General features: G+C 46.2%; 1 protein-coding gene across 7 annotated transcripts in view; it reads left to right on the forward strand.

Annotated features, from left to right (window-relative positions):
- The window catches only part of LOC122557603 (SH3 and multiple ankyrin repeat domains protein 2-like), a 1564835-nt gene that overhangs the window by 306938 nt on the left and 1243655 nt on the right, over window positions 1-14242 (forward strand). The window lies entirely within an intron of this gene.

Genomic DNA, 14242 nt, shown 5'->3' on the forward strand with positions numbered 1-14242 from the left:
CATTCCATGCACCCACCACTCTCTGTGTAAAGAACCTACCTCTGAAATCTCCCCTAAACCTTCCTCCAATCACCTTAAAATTATGACCCCTCTTGACAGCCATTTCTGCCTTGGGGAAAAGTCTCTGGCTATCTACTCTCTCTATGCCTCTCATTACCTTGTACACCTCTATCAGGTCACTTCTCTTCCTCCTTCTCTCCAGTGTGAAAAGCCTGAGCTCACTCAACCTCTCTTCATCAGACAAGCCCTCCAATCCAGGCAGCATCCTGGTAAATCTCCTCTGCATCCTCTCTGAAGCATTACATCCTTCCTATAATGAGGCGACCAGAACTGGACACAATATTCCAAGTGTGACCTAACCAGGGTTTTACAGAGCTGCAGCATAACCTCACAGCTCTTAAACTCAATCCCCCTGTTAATGAAAGCCAAAACATCATACGCCTTCTTAACAACCTTATCAACTTGGGTGGCAACTTTGAGGAATCCATGTACATGGACCCCAAGATCCCGCTATTCCTCCACACTGCCAAGAATTCTATCGTTAACCCTGTATTCAGCATTCAAATCCAACCTTCCAAAATGAATCACTTCGCATTATCCAGGTTGAACTCCATCTGCCACTTCTCAGCCCAGCTCTGTATCCTGTCAATGTCTTGTTCTAGCCTACAACAGCCCTCGACACTATCCACAACATCACTGACCTTTGTGTCATCGGCAAACTTACTCACCCACCCTTCCACTTCTTCATCCAAGTAATTTATAAAAACTACAAAGAGCAGAGACCCAAGAGCAGATCCCTATGGGACACCACTGGTCACTGACCTCCAGAAGGAATATTTTCCATCCACTACCACTCACTGTCATCTTTCAGCTAGCCAATTCTGTATCCAGACAGCGAAATTTCCCTGTATCCCATACTTCCTAACTTTCTGAATGAGCCTACTGTGGGGAACCTTATCAAATGCCTCACAGAAATCCATGTACATCACATCCACTTCTCGACCTTCATCAACATGTCTCGTCACATCCTCAAAGAACTCAAAAAGGCTTGTGAGGCATGGCCTGCCCCTCTCAGAGCCATGTTCACTATCTTTAATCAAACTATGTTTTCCAAATAGTCATAAACCTATCTCTCAGAATCCTTTCCAGTACTTTGCTTACTACAGAGGTAAGACTGACTGGTCTGTAATTCCCAGGGATCTCCCTATTACCTTTCTTGAACAGAGGAACAACATTCGCCTCCTGCCAATCGTCTGGTACTACTCCCATGGAGAGTGAGGATGCAAAGATCATCGCCAGAGACACAGCAATCTCATTCCTCACTTCCCATAGTACTCTTGGATGTATCTTGGTCTGGCCCTGGGGATTTATCTATCTTGATGTTTCCCAGAATCTCCAGCACATCCACTTCCTTCATGTCAAATTGTTCAAGCCTGTTAACCTGGTCCATGGTGTTCTCACTATCAACAAGGTCCCTCTATTTCTCATGAATACTGAAGCAGAAAACTCATTTAGCGCCTCCCCCACCTCTTCAGACTCCAGGTACAAGGTCCCTCCACTATCCCTGATTGGACCTACCCTCTCTCTGATCATTCTCTTATTCCTCACGAACGTGTAGAATGTCTTTGGGTTTTCCCTAACCCTTCCTGCCAAGGCTTTTTTGTGCCCCCTCCTAGCTCTCCTCCATCCATTTTTGACTTCTTTCCTCGCTACCCTGTAATCCTCAAAAGCTGTGCCAGATCCTTTCTTCCTCAACCTTAAGTAAGCTTCCTTCTTCCTCTTGATGAGAAGCTCCTCTGCTCTTGTCATTCCAAGGCTCCTTCACCTTACCATCCCTTGCCTGTTTCAGTGAGACAAAATTATCCAACACTCGGAATAAGTGCTCCTTAAACAGCCTCCGCATTTCTGCTGTGCATTTCCCGGAGAACAATTGTTCCCAGTTTATACTCCCCAGCTCCTGTCTAATAGCAGGATAATTTCCCCACCCCCAATTAAATACCTTGCCATACTGTCTGTGCCTATCCCTCTCCATGGCTATGGTAAAGGGATCAGTAAAGGGATCAAGGGTTTTGGAGGGAAGGCAGGGGAATGGGATTGAGAAACCTATCAGCTGTGATGAAATGGTGGAACACATTTGATAGGCTGAATGGCCTAATTCCGCTCCACGGCCTAAATCCTCTCCACTGCTTTATGGTCTTTATGATCATGTTGTCAATCCGCCTTGGACATTCGATAGACTTCATCTAAAACATTTCAACCCAGTTCAAACATGGGAAGAAGGAACTGGGGGTGAAGGAGGCCCAAGACCCCCATGCCCTCGGCAGAGTGGGAGAGGGAGTTGAAATGTTGGGCCACGGGGCGGTGTGGTTGATTGGTGCGGGTGTCGCGGAGATGTTCCCTAAAGCGCTCTGCTAGGAGGCGCCCAGTCTCCCCAATGTAGAGGAGACCGCATCGGGAGCAACGGATACAATAAATGATATTAGTGGATGTGCAGGTAAAACTTTGATGGATGAGGAAGGCTCCTTTAGGGCCTTGGATAGAGGTGAGGGAGGAGGTGTGGGCGCAGGTTTTACAGTTCCTGCGGTGGCAGGGGAAAGTGCCAGGATGGGAGGGTGAGTTGTAGGGGGGCGTGGACCTGACCAGGTAATCACGGAGGGAACGGTCTTTGCGGAAGGCAGAAAGGGGTGGGGAGGGAAATATATTCCTGGTGGTGGGGTCTGTTTGGAGGTGGCGGAAATGTCGGCGGATGATTTGGTTTATGCGAAGGGTTGTAGGGTGGAAGGTGAGCACCAGGGGCGTTCTGTCCTTGTTACAGTTGGAGGGGTGGAGTCTGAGGGCGGAGGTACGGGATGTAGACGAGATGCGTTGGATGGCATCTTTAACCACGTGGGAAGGGAAATTGCGGTCTCTAAAGAAGGAGGCCATCTGGTGTGTTCTGTGGTGGAACTGGTCCTCCTGGGAGCAGATACGGCGGAGGAGGAGGAATTGGGAATACGGGATGGCATTTTTGCAAGAGGTAGGGTGGGAAGAGGTGTAATCCAGGTAGCTGTGGGAGTCGATGGGTTTGTAAAAAATGTCAGTGTCCAGTCGGTCATCATTAATGGAGATGGAGAGGTCCGGGAAGGGGAGGGAGGTGTCAGAGATGGTCCAGGTAAATTTAAGGTCAAGGTGGAATGTGTTGGTGAAGTTGATGAATTGCTCAACCTCCTCGCGGGTGCACGAGGTGGCGCCAATGCAGTCATCAATGTAGCGGAGGAAGAGGTGAGGAGTGGTGCTGGTGTAATTACGGAAGACCGACTGCTCTACGTAGCCAACAAAGAGACAGGCATAGCTGCGGCCCATACGTGTGCCCATGGCTACCCCTTTGGTCTGGAGGAAGTGGGAGGATTCAAAGGAGAAATTGTTAAGGGTGAGGACCAGTTTGGCCAAACGAATGAGAGTGTCGGTGGAAGGGTACTGTTGGGGATGTCTGGAGAGGAAAGAACGGAGGGCTTGGAGGCCCTGGTCATGGCGGATGGAGGTGTAGAGGGATTGGATATCCATGGTGAAGATGAGGCGTTGGGGGCCGGGGAAACGGAAGTCTTGGAGGAGGTGGAGGGCGAGGGTTGTGTCTCGAACGTATGTGGGGAGTTCCTGGACTAGGGGGGATAGGACATTGTCGAGGTAGGTAGAGAGGAGTTCAGTGGGGCAGGAGCATGCTGAGACAATGGGTCGGCCAGGGTGGTCAGGCTTGTGGATCTTGGGAAGGAGGTAGAACCGGGCAGTGCGGGGTTCCCAGACTATGAGGTTGGAAGCTGTTGGTGGGAGATCTCCTAAGGTGATGAAGTTCTGTATGGTCTGGGAGATGATGGTTTGGTAATGGGGGATGGGGTCATGGTTGAGGGGGCAATAGGAAGAGGTGTCCTCGAGTTGGCGTTTGGCTTCAGCGGTGTAGAGGTCAGTGCGCCAGACTACCACTGCGCCCCCTTTATCCGCTGGCTTGATGGTGAGGTTGGGAAGGGAGCAGAGGGATTGGAGGGCTGCGCGTTGTGAGGGTGAGAGGTTGGAGTGGGGGAGGGGGGTAGACAGGTTGAGGTGGTTAATGTCCCAGCGGCAGTTGGAAATGAAAAGGTCGAGGGCAGGTAATAGGCCAGCGCGGGGTGTCCAGGTGGATGCAGTGCGTTGGAGGTGGACGAAGGAGTCCTCGGAAGGTGGGCGGGGGTCCTGATTGTGAAAGTAAGCTCGGAGGCAACGGAAGAATTGTTCGATGTCATGGCGTGTATTAAATTCATTGATGTGTGGACAGAGGGGGATGAAGGTGAGGCCTTTGCTGAGGACTGATCGTTCGTCCTCAGTGAGGGGGAGGTCTGGAGGGATAGTGAAAACTCGGCAGGGCTGGGAGCTGGGATCTGGTGTGGGCGTAGAGCTGGGAGTAGGGGCGGAACCTGTAACTGGAGTGGGTGTGTGGTGGGGGGAATAGGGGTGGAGTCATGAGCAGGGGTAGTGTTCCCATCGGGGTTCTGGGGGGTGGGGATAGTGACAGTGGGGTCTATGGGGGGCGTGTCAGCAGAATGCAGGTGAGTGGCGCTGGTGGGGGCGGAAGTGGTGGTGACTATGGCAGTAGGGGTGGCGGAAGTCACTGAGCATGTGGCATCAGCGATGATGTGAGGGGCGGAAGTGATGTCACGTGTGATGCATGAGGAATTGTGAGGGGTGGAAGTGGTTGTGGGAGTGGCCATGATGGGGGTGGAAGTTACATCATCAATCAGTGTGGGGGTGGCAGCTGCATCAGCCGCGTGGCTAATGGCGTCTGATTAGTTTCCGAGGTCAGGGGAATCTTCTGGAATGTTTGAGGAGCGCTGGTTATGGAGGTGGGTGGATAAAAGTTTGTTGTACTTATAGTTTTTGATGTTTGAGATGGAGTTGAAATACTGTTTGTTGAGAGTATGGATTCTCCAGAGGATGTAGTACAGAGTGGGTCCTTTGCAATTCTGAGAGAGTGTGACCCTCAGCTGAGGCAGGGCAGACTGTAGAGAGGTTAGGTACCGGCGCATTGCTGCAAGCGTGGAGCGGAGGATCTTGAAGAAGAACCGTTGCTGGTGTTTTTGAATCTGTAATTTGTACTGTTTGTCCTGTTCGGGTCCGAACTCTGCTGGTTTAAAGGTGGTCCGGAGTCCGTGTGGGATGAGTTGGTTACGGAGGCAGGCACTGAGGAAGCAAATGTGGCTGTGATAGCGAGTTTGTTTCAGGACATGGTTGAAGAGCTTCAGGGCAGAGGAAATGACCTGGGAGTTGCAGTGAGAGAGAGACTCCCTGAGATTCTTGTAGAGAGAGGAGGAAAATTTCTTCAAGGCAGGCATCCTTGCAAGAGGATTCGCAGTAGGGTTAAAATCAATGAGGTAAAAACAATGACTGCAGATGCTGGACTTCAACAGTTTCCTCATTTCCCCTTCCCCCACCTCACCCTAGTTCCAAACTTCCAGCTCAGCACTGTCCCCATGACTTGTCCTACCTGCCTATCTCCTTTTCCACCTATCCACTCCACCATCTCCTCCCTGACCTATCACCTTCATCCCCTCCCCCCCTCACCCATTGTACTCTATGCTACTTTCTCCCCACCCCCACCCCCACCCCCACCCCCACCCTCCTCTAGCTTATCTCTCCACGCTTCAGGCTCACTGCCTTTATTCCTGATGAAGGGCTTTTGCCCGAAATGTCGATTTCGAAGCTCCTTGAATGCTGCCTGAACTGCTGTGCTCTTCCAGCATCACTGATCCAGAATGTGTGAGACTGTGTCTGAATGTGTGTGTGTGGGTCTTGGGTTTCAGCAGCTAACAAATGGAGTTTGTGATGGGCCCAATATTTACATGAAGAAAGTGTCTTCTGATCCAGTACAGTGTGGCAGTGAAGCAGAGACAGTGAACCGTTGAGAGAGGTGTTCAGGAAGTAACGTGAAGGGATGCAGATTGTTGTCATTGGTTTATCGTGAATTAGACATCACATACATTACAGAAACAGGCCAATCAACACAACTGCTCTGTAATGAGGAAGGGTCAGTGGATCCAAAATGTTAACTCTGCTTTCTCTTCAATCATAGCACAAAAACAAATTATTACGAATGTCAGAAATCATAGCTGCTGTCTCCCTGCACTCTCTGGTCACTCTCCTCAGCACTCCTGCACCAGTCCAATGTGAGCATTTACATTTGATAACTGTGATTTGGCATGGGGCCAGCACTTGAAAATTACTGGAGCACTGAATTCCCGATCTCAAATTAAAAATTAAACCTAAGCTTGCAGATATAAAATAATTAGCAAAATATCTAGAGTGGAACTTAGGAGTATTTTTTTCACACAAGATATGTTAGGAAACACTAGACTCCCTGAAAGAATGGTGTTGGCAGATTCCATCAGCATTTTCCAAAGTCAGCTTCACACATATTTGCAGAGTTTGGCAGAAAAGCTGGAAAATGAGAGGACATTTTTCATGAAGAAGCATGGGGATGACCTTGTTTTTGATCGTTCCTTGCCTTTTGTGATACTTGTTTGGAAATTGATATTATGATCACTCTTTCCTCAATGCTTCCCTCCTAAAACATGCATCACTTCATTTCCTAGAAAGTGTCCCAAACTGCTGAACACACATTGTACAGATTTTAGGAATATCCTCCCTTCCTTGCCCTTTACAATTTCAGTCTATATCTAAATGATTGAAACATCCCAATATCAATAAAGTTCTTGAATCTTTCTGCTGGTTTGATATTAAACTTTCAAAGTTCAAACCTCAGTTTTAGCCGAACATCTGTTTGATTTTTATATATGTTCACCTTCACCTTCTCGAGGGCAACTGGAAATAGGCAATTAATGCTGGACCAGCCAACCATGCTCACATCCCATAAATGAATCTTTAAAAATGAGGTCTCAGTGTTTACCCTCTAGAAGGGTGAGACTTGATGAGATGAAAATTGTTCCTGCAGTCAAAGTAAACATTTATTTGGCATTTTGTATTTCCAGATAACAATGAATCTTTATTAGCTTGTAAGTCTGAATTCAGTCAAAATGAAAAGACACAGTCTCTGAGGCTGGTGCACAGTTATTTAACCAGCTGCCCAACAGAGGGCCCCCCAGAGCAAGGCATGAAACTAAACTTGTTGTCACTGGTTTATCGTGAATTAGACATCACATACAAAACCGAAACATGCCACTCAACACAACTGCTCTGTAATGATGATTCGGAGTCACTGGATCCAAAACATTAACTCTGCTTTCTCTCCACAGACGCTGCCAGACCTACTGAACTTTTCCACCAGTAGGTGTTTTAGTTTCTGATTTCTAGCCTCTGTAATTCTTTCAGTTTTTGCTATCTGCTAATGTAGATGCTCTGTGCCAACCTCTCCAAATGCCTTTTCATTTAAAATAACACAAAAAAACCAAAGGTTTCTGTTTCTACCAAATAAAAACTGAAAGATCAGCGGATGCTGGAAATCTGATACAAAGACAGGTGTTGCTGGAGAAACTCAGCAGGACTGACAGCATCTATGCAGAGAAAGCAGAGTTAACATTTTGCCTCCAGTGACCCTTTCTGAGAACTGATTTTAGCGAGGAGTGCTCCCATGTCATTAACCTAATCCCCACACTAGGCCTGTCATCACACGGGCTGCTACCACAAACGAACCATGAAGGATGTTTAAGGTTGTTTGCTGTCACCAGTCCCCCTTTGTTTTAGGCCTATCTATAATTAATGGCAGAGTATCTGTGGAGGAGTCCCTGTTCTTAGATAAACTCACCAGAGTCCCAGCTGACTATCGGGCTGCTCTCTCGTTAGAGAGAGAGATAGAGATGGCTGGTGGAGAGAGCAAGGGTTATTCAACACTGTTAATAAGTACAGCCCCATTTGGTCAATCCCATTAATATTCAGGACCTTAGGGTACCGATCCGTCAACTCCCTCCGAGAGCTTGAGGAGAGCCCAGTGTCTCCACCCACAGACTGGAACTCCAGTAGAGTGCAATGAAACACAAAGATTAACCCTTTCAGAAACATGCCCTTACACTACATCTTGCCGCATGTGGAAACACCTTCTCTATTACCATTTCATCAAAGTCCTTCATCATTCTGAAGAAATACTTCCTGCGTTCCTGTACTAGAACAAGCAAACCCCAGCCTGTTCACCTTTTCCTCAGGGCTACATCCTTTGTATTTTGCCACATTATTGTGAATCTTTTAGGAATTATTCCAGCACCTTTCCTTATTTTTGTGACACAGAATTTCAACAATCCCAGTGAGACAGAGCAGGAGGTATTGACAAGTGAAATTATGGGAATCTGGGTGAAACACTTCCACAACATTAAGAAAGTCTTTTACCAGACATGAACCTGGACGTGGACAGGAGATCCAAGATCCAAGATCCAACTTATAGAGTCATAGAGATGTACAGCATGGAAACAGACCCTTCAGTCCAACCCATCCATGCCAACCAGATATCCCAACCCAATGTAACTCCACCTGCCAGCACCCGGCCCATATCCCTCCAAATCCTTCCTATTCATATACCCATCCAAATGCCTCTTAAATGTTGCAATTGTACCATCCTCCACCACTTCCTCTGGCAGCTCATTCCATACATGTACCACCCTCTGCGTGAAAACGTTGCCCCTTAGGTCTCTTTTATATCTTTCCCCTCTCACCCAAAACCTATGCCCTCCCCAACCCCAGGGAAAAGACTTTGTCTATTTATCCTATTCATGCCCCTCATAATTTTGTAAACCTCTATAAGGTCACCCCTCAGCCTCCGACGCTTCAGGGAAAACAGCCCTAGCCTGTTCAGCCTCTCCCTATAGCTCAAATCCTCCAACCCTGGCAACATCCCTGTAAATCTTTTCTGAACCCTTTCAAGTTTCACAACATCTTTCCGTTAGGAAGGAGACCAGAATTGTACACAATATTCCAACAGTGGCCTAACCAATGTCCTGTCCGCAACATGACCTCCCAACTCCTGTACTCAATACTCTGACCAATAAAGGAAAGCATGCCAAACGCCTTCTTCACTATCCTATTTACCTGCGACTCGACTTTCAAGGAGCTATGAACCTGCATTCCAAGGTCTCTTTGTTCAGCAACACTCCCTAGGACCTTACCATTAAGCGTATAAGTCCTGCTAAGATTTGCTTTCCCAAAATGCAGCACCTCGCATTTATCTGAATTAAATTCCATTGGGAGGGCAGACAATGTCTGGAGGCACAACAAAGGATTTGTCAACAATGCCAGCAGTAACTAACCAATAGCAGGTCATGACCCTGCCCTGTGGCCTTGTTACTAAAAGATGGACAAGGACCAGCAAAGACAGGGGGACACCATCCCATCCAACACTCCACCCACCTCACTCCCCTCCAACACCCTCCCTCACTCCCCTATGACACCCCTCCCTCACTCCCCTCCAACACCCTCCCTCACTCCCCTATGACACCCCTCCCTCACTCCCCTATGACACCCCTCCCTCACTCCCCTATGACACCCCACCCTCACTCCCCTCCAACACCCCACCCTCACTCCCCTCCAACAACCCACCCTCACTCCCCCCCAATACCCTCCCTCACTCCCCTAAAACCCAATGCCTCACTCACTCCCCTCCAATACCCCACCTCTCACTCCCCTCCAACACTCTGACCTTTCATTTTTCAGTGAAATTTTTATTTGACCTGCTGTAGTTCTGAGAACTTTTGATTGGGCCAGCAGATGTATAAAGTAGGAGACGGCCTTGGATTGCACCAACAGCTATGATTGTCCCTTAAAAAGCCGACAGATTTACCCTTTAAACCTGCTTTCATGAGGGGTTCACCCTGTTTCCTGCCCTACTACAGCTTTACCCCATGACCTGCCCTGGTGAGAACTTTCCCTCACAAGGGAATGTTTACCACTGTGTGCCCTGGTGATGGTGTTCTGTGTCTGACCATAAATCACAGCCATCAATACGAGAGCAGTCAAATCCAGGCTCCAATTCTTTTAGATTCCCTACAGTATGGAACCAGGCCATTTGGCCCAACAAATACACACTGACCCTCCGAAGAGTAATTCACCCAGTCCCATTCCCCTACATTATATTTACCTCTGACTAATGCACCTAATACTATGGGCAATTTAACATGGCCAATTCACCTGACCTGCACATCTTTGGACTGTGGGAGGAAACCGGAGCACCCGGAGGAAACCTACGCAGACACAGAGAGAATGTACAAACTCCACACAGACAGTCACCTGAAACAGGAATTGAAGCTGGGTCCCTGGTGCTGTGAGGCAGCAGCGCTAACCACTGAGCCACCACGCCACCCCTTTAGATCCCACCACCTTGGGAATTTTTACAGGGAGGACAAGAAGTGGAAATACTAAACCCTCTGTCCACCAAATAATTATCGATTGAATTTTTTAAGGGGCTTACTAATAGTCCAGGGCTGGGGGAGAGGAGAATGTAATCTTTGAAGCTGAAACTGCTGAATCCAGTCTGATGCAAATTAGTGAACAGTTATTGAGGTCAAAAAGGGAAGATCCTGCCTAGATTCTATCCTAGCTCTCTCTGGGCCCTCTTTCCATCTCCACCAATCCACTCACTACCACTCCTGCATCCCACCCTCCATAAAAACCACCTTTTTATTCACTGTTCTTAGTTGTGAAGAAGTGTCCTACTGGGCTCAGAATATCAACATGTTTCTCTCTTCACGGATGCTGCTGAGTTTCCCCAGCAATTCTGTCTTTGTTTGCTTCAAATCTCCAGCATCCACAGTTGTTAGTTTTAATTACATTGAGAAACAGTATTGCATGGGCAATGCAGCAACACAGGGTCAGTCCCCAGGAGCCATCCATTAGTACCTTCCCAAACCTAATTTGAAAATTTAACAAAATGTTCCATTGATCTTCCTGCAATAAATGAGCAGAGCCAATCTACACACACCTCAGGGGAAGCATGGAGAAGCTTAAAGCTAAAATCAATATCAAAATTACATACACAACAACTGAATTTCCACTGAGTTTAATGTTGGAGTAAATCAAGCAGCCTCAAGTCAGCACTATGCAGACTGCCTGTGTTATTACATTGTCCTTGTACAAAGATTACTGCATCTGAAATTGGAAGGGTACAGTGGAACAGTAAGCCCCAAGTTATGTATTAATCCGTGCATTACCCCATCACTCAACTAAACTCTTGGTTTATGTTGTTGTTTTATTGATAAAAGCTGATACATTGGCCTCGAATTTTGGACTCCTGTATTGCTGAGTCCGAGGATTGCTGTGCCTGGTGGGTGCTGACGTTTTATGATTGAATGAAAGAATTAATAACTTATGTTGGTTCTCAGTCATGAGTCTCACAAACAACAAAAGAATGAAACCCAAATAAAAGCAACAGCTCCCAACAGCATTGATTCTGAGTTTAGCCCTGCTTTCAGATTGATTGCTATAAACGTTGCATCTCACAATATTTGGTTGTAGTTGGACTTCTCAGATTATTAGCATTCTAGATTCCCTTTATATTCAATTATACTGGTTAATGGCCACGTTAGTTTGTAAGTTATAGTATATTAAAGTAATATCTTATGATGACATTACATTGAACAGAGCTTGAACTGTCCCTTTTAAAATTTCAAAGACCCAGAACCATCAGGTGGCACGGTGGCTCAGTGGTGAGCACAGCTGCCTCACAGCGCCAGGGACCCGGGTTTGATTCCAGCCTCCGGCAACTGTCTGTGTGGTGTTTGCACATTCTCCCTGTGTCTGCGTGGGTTTCCGAAGGGCCTGTTTTCATACTGTCAGGCATTTAATCTAATCTAATATATCCCAAATCTCCTGGAATGTGAAAGCCCATTTCAGATTCTCCAGTTTCTCAAGGAATACCATCTTTGAGTCAAACACGTGCCCTTTTTGGTTGTGATTGGGGCAGCCTCCTGTCCATCAGCTTTATCCTTGTCTTTGGAGTTGCCAATATACGGTTTGTGAAAGTTGAATTAAATTGAAAAGTGTTCCTACTCCTGTGAGTAAGTGTTGAAGATTTGACGATACTCTGAGGTGTCAGTGAGCAGTGATCTGCTTCGATTTCCTCCCACCTGTGTTTAGTAGAAATAACAGAAACACTTTCAGCAGCACTATCATTCTGAACAGTTTTATGAGAGGGCATCATGAAAGAATGACTTGATCTCAGTGCTCTGTTGTTCAATGTTAAAGCATTTTCAGGAGCATGCACAGCTGTTTTTAAGCCTTACAGCATCAAACCATTTTAAATCCATTTCTGTGGTTATTAATATCATGTTTGCCAAGTGTTCCATTTTATTGAAGACAGGGATAATGGAAGAATGTCCTCTAGATGCCCATTACAACTTTACGCTTCACATTCGGGAGAAGTGAGCATCCATGAGCATCCTGAGAAGTTGACTTCTAAAAAGGTTGATAAAACTGAGGAGGCATCTTCCCCAGGGAAATAACAGTCATCGAAGAGGAACATTCTTCTACCTAATGAAAACTCTTCGACATTGAATAAATTAGTAACTAATAAAAACTACAGGGAATGGAGTGTAGTTGAAAATGGAGGCCATTCAATTAAATACTGTCTGACCTGTGCCTCAACTGAAAATATCACTCTTTTCTCTGTATCTCTTCTTGGGAAACAAAGATCTGCTGATACAATCATACACATTAAGGCCAGGAGTATGCCACTCAGCCCTTGACCCTATTCCACCATTCAATATGGTCCTAGCTGATCTGATTCCCCAAAATGCTTGGACAACTTCATCCCATTTAAAGAATTTATTCACCTCTCCCTTAAAAATAATCAAGAACTTAATTGCATGCAGTGATTGTAATTTTCTAAAAATTATTGGATTCTGGAGAAATCCCAAGCATTGAAAGATTGACTAATGTGACAGCCCTATTCGAAAAGGAAGGGACACAACGAGCAGGTAACTACAGACTGATTAGTTGAACTTCCATTGTTGGAAAAGTAATGGAATAAATCATTAAGGGAGAAATAAAACATTTGGAAAATCATAATGTAATCCTGCAGAGTCAGCATAGCATCATGAAAGGGAAATCATATCTGACTCATTTATTGGAGCTTTTCAAGGAAGTCTCAACCAGAGTGGAGAGAGGGGAACCAGTAGATCTGTTATATTCAGATTTGCAGAAGGTGTTCACGAAAGGCTAAGTCATAGAGCGCAGAGTTGGAGGTAGTATATTGGCATGGATAGAGAATTAGCTCATGAGCAGGAAACAGGAAGTGGGGTTGGCATCCTGTGACCAGTCGGGTTCCAAAGGGATCAGTGTTGGGACCACAACTGATTACAATGTGTATTAGTGACTTTGAGAAAAGAAGGAAATGAATGTACTGCTGTCAAATTTGCAGACAACACAAAAATAAGTGGAAAGGCAAGTTGTGAAAGGGATATCAACAGTTTACAGATATATATCGATAGGTTAAATAATGGGCAAAAAGTTGGCAAAAGCAGTACAATGTGGGAAAATGTGAAGTTGTTTATTTTGGAAAGAAGAACAAAAGAACAGACTTTTATGAAATGGAATAAAGAACTGCAGAAAGCTGCAACACAAAGGGATTGGGGGGGAGCACAGAAAGCAACACATGGGGCAGCAGCTAATTAGGAAGGGCTAATAGGATGCTGGCCCTTATTTCAAGGGGGTATGGGTTATAAGAGTAAGGAAGTCTTACTGTAACTATATAAGATGCTGGGGAGACCACATCTGGAGGACTGTGAGCAGTTTTGGCCTCCATGTTTAGGAAATGGTGTTATGTCATTGGAGGCAGTCCAGAGAAGGTTCACTGGGGCAATCTTTGGCACAGAGGGACTGTCTTATAAGCAAAGGCTAAACAGGTCAGGACTCTACTCCAGAAGTGTAGAAGAGTTAGAAGTGATCCAATTGGATTTTTAAAGGAATTGACAGGGTCAATGCTGACAATATGTTTGTTTTCATGGGAGAGTCTAGGACCAGAGGGCACAGTCTCAGAATAAAGGAGTGCTAATTTAAGACCGAGATGAGGAGGAATTTCTTCTCTCAGAGGGTTGAGAGTCTTTGGAACTCATAGCCACAGAGAGAGCTGTGAGAGCAGAGTCCTTGTGTATATTTATGGCTGAGACAAAGAGATTGTTGATCAGTCAGGGAATCAAAGAATATGGAGAAAGTGGATGTGAGGAATGTTGGATCAGCCATGATCCTACCGATTGATGGAGAGGCTCAAGGAGCTGAATGGTATGTTCCTGTTCCTATTTCCTGT

Source organism: Chiloscyllium plagiosum, unplaced genomic scaffold (assembly GCF_037043375.1).
Source record: "Chiloscyllium plagiosum isolate Xiang-an unplaced genomic scaffold, Cpla_swu_hap1 HiC_scaffold_18, whole genome shotgun sequence".
Taxonomy (NCBI): domain Eukaryota; kingdom Metazoa; phylum Chordata; class Chondrichthyes; order Orectolobiformes; family Hemiscylliidae; genus Chiloscyllium; species Chiloscyllium plagiosum.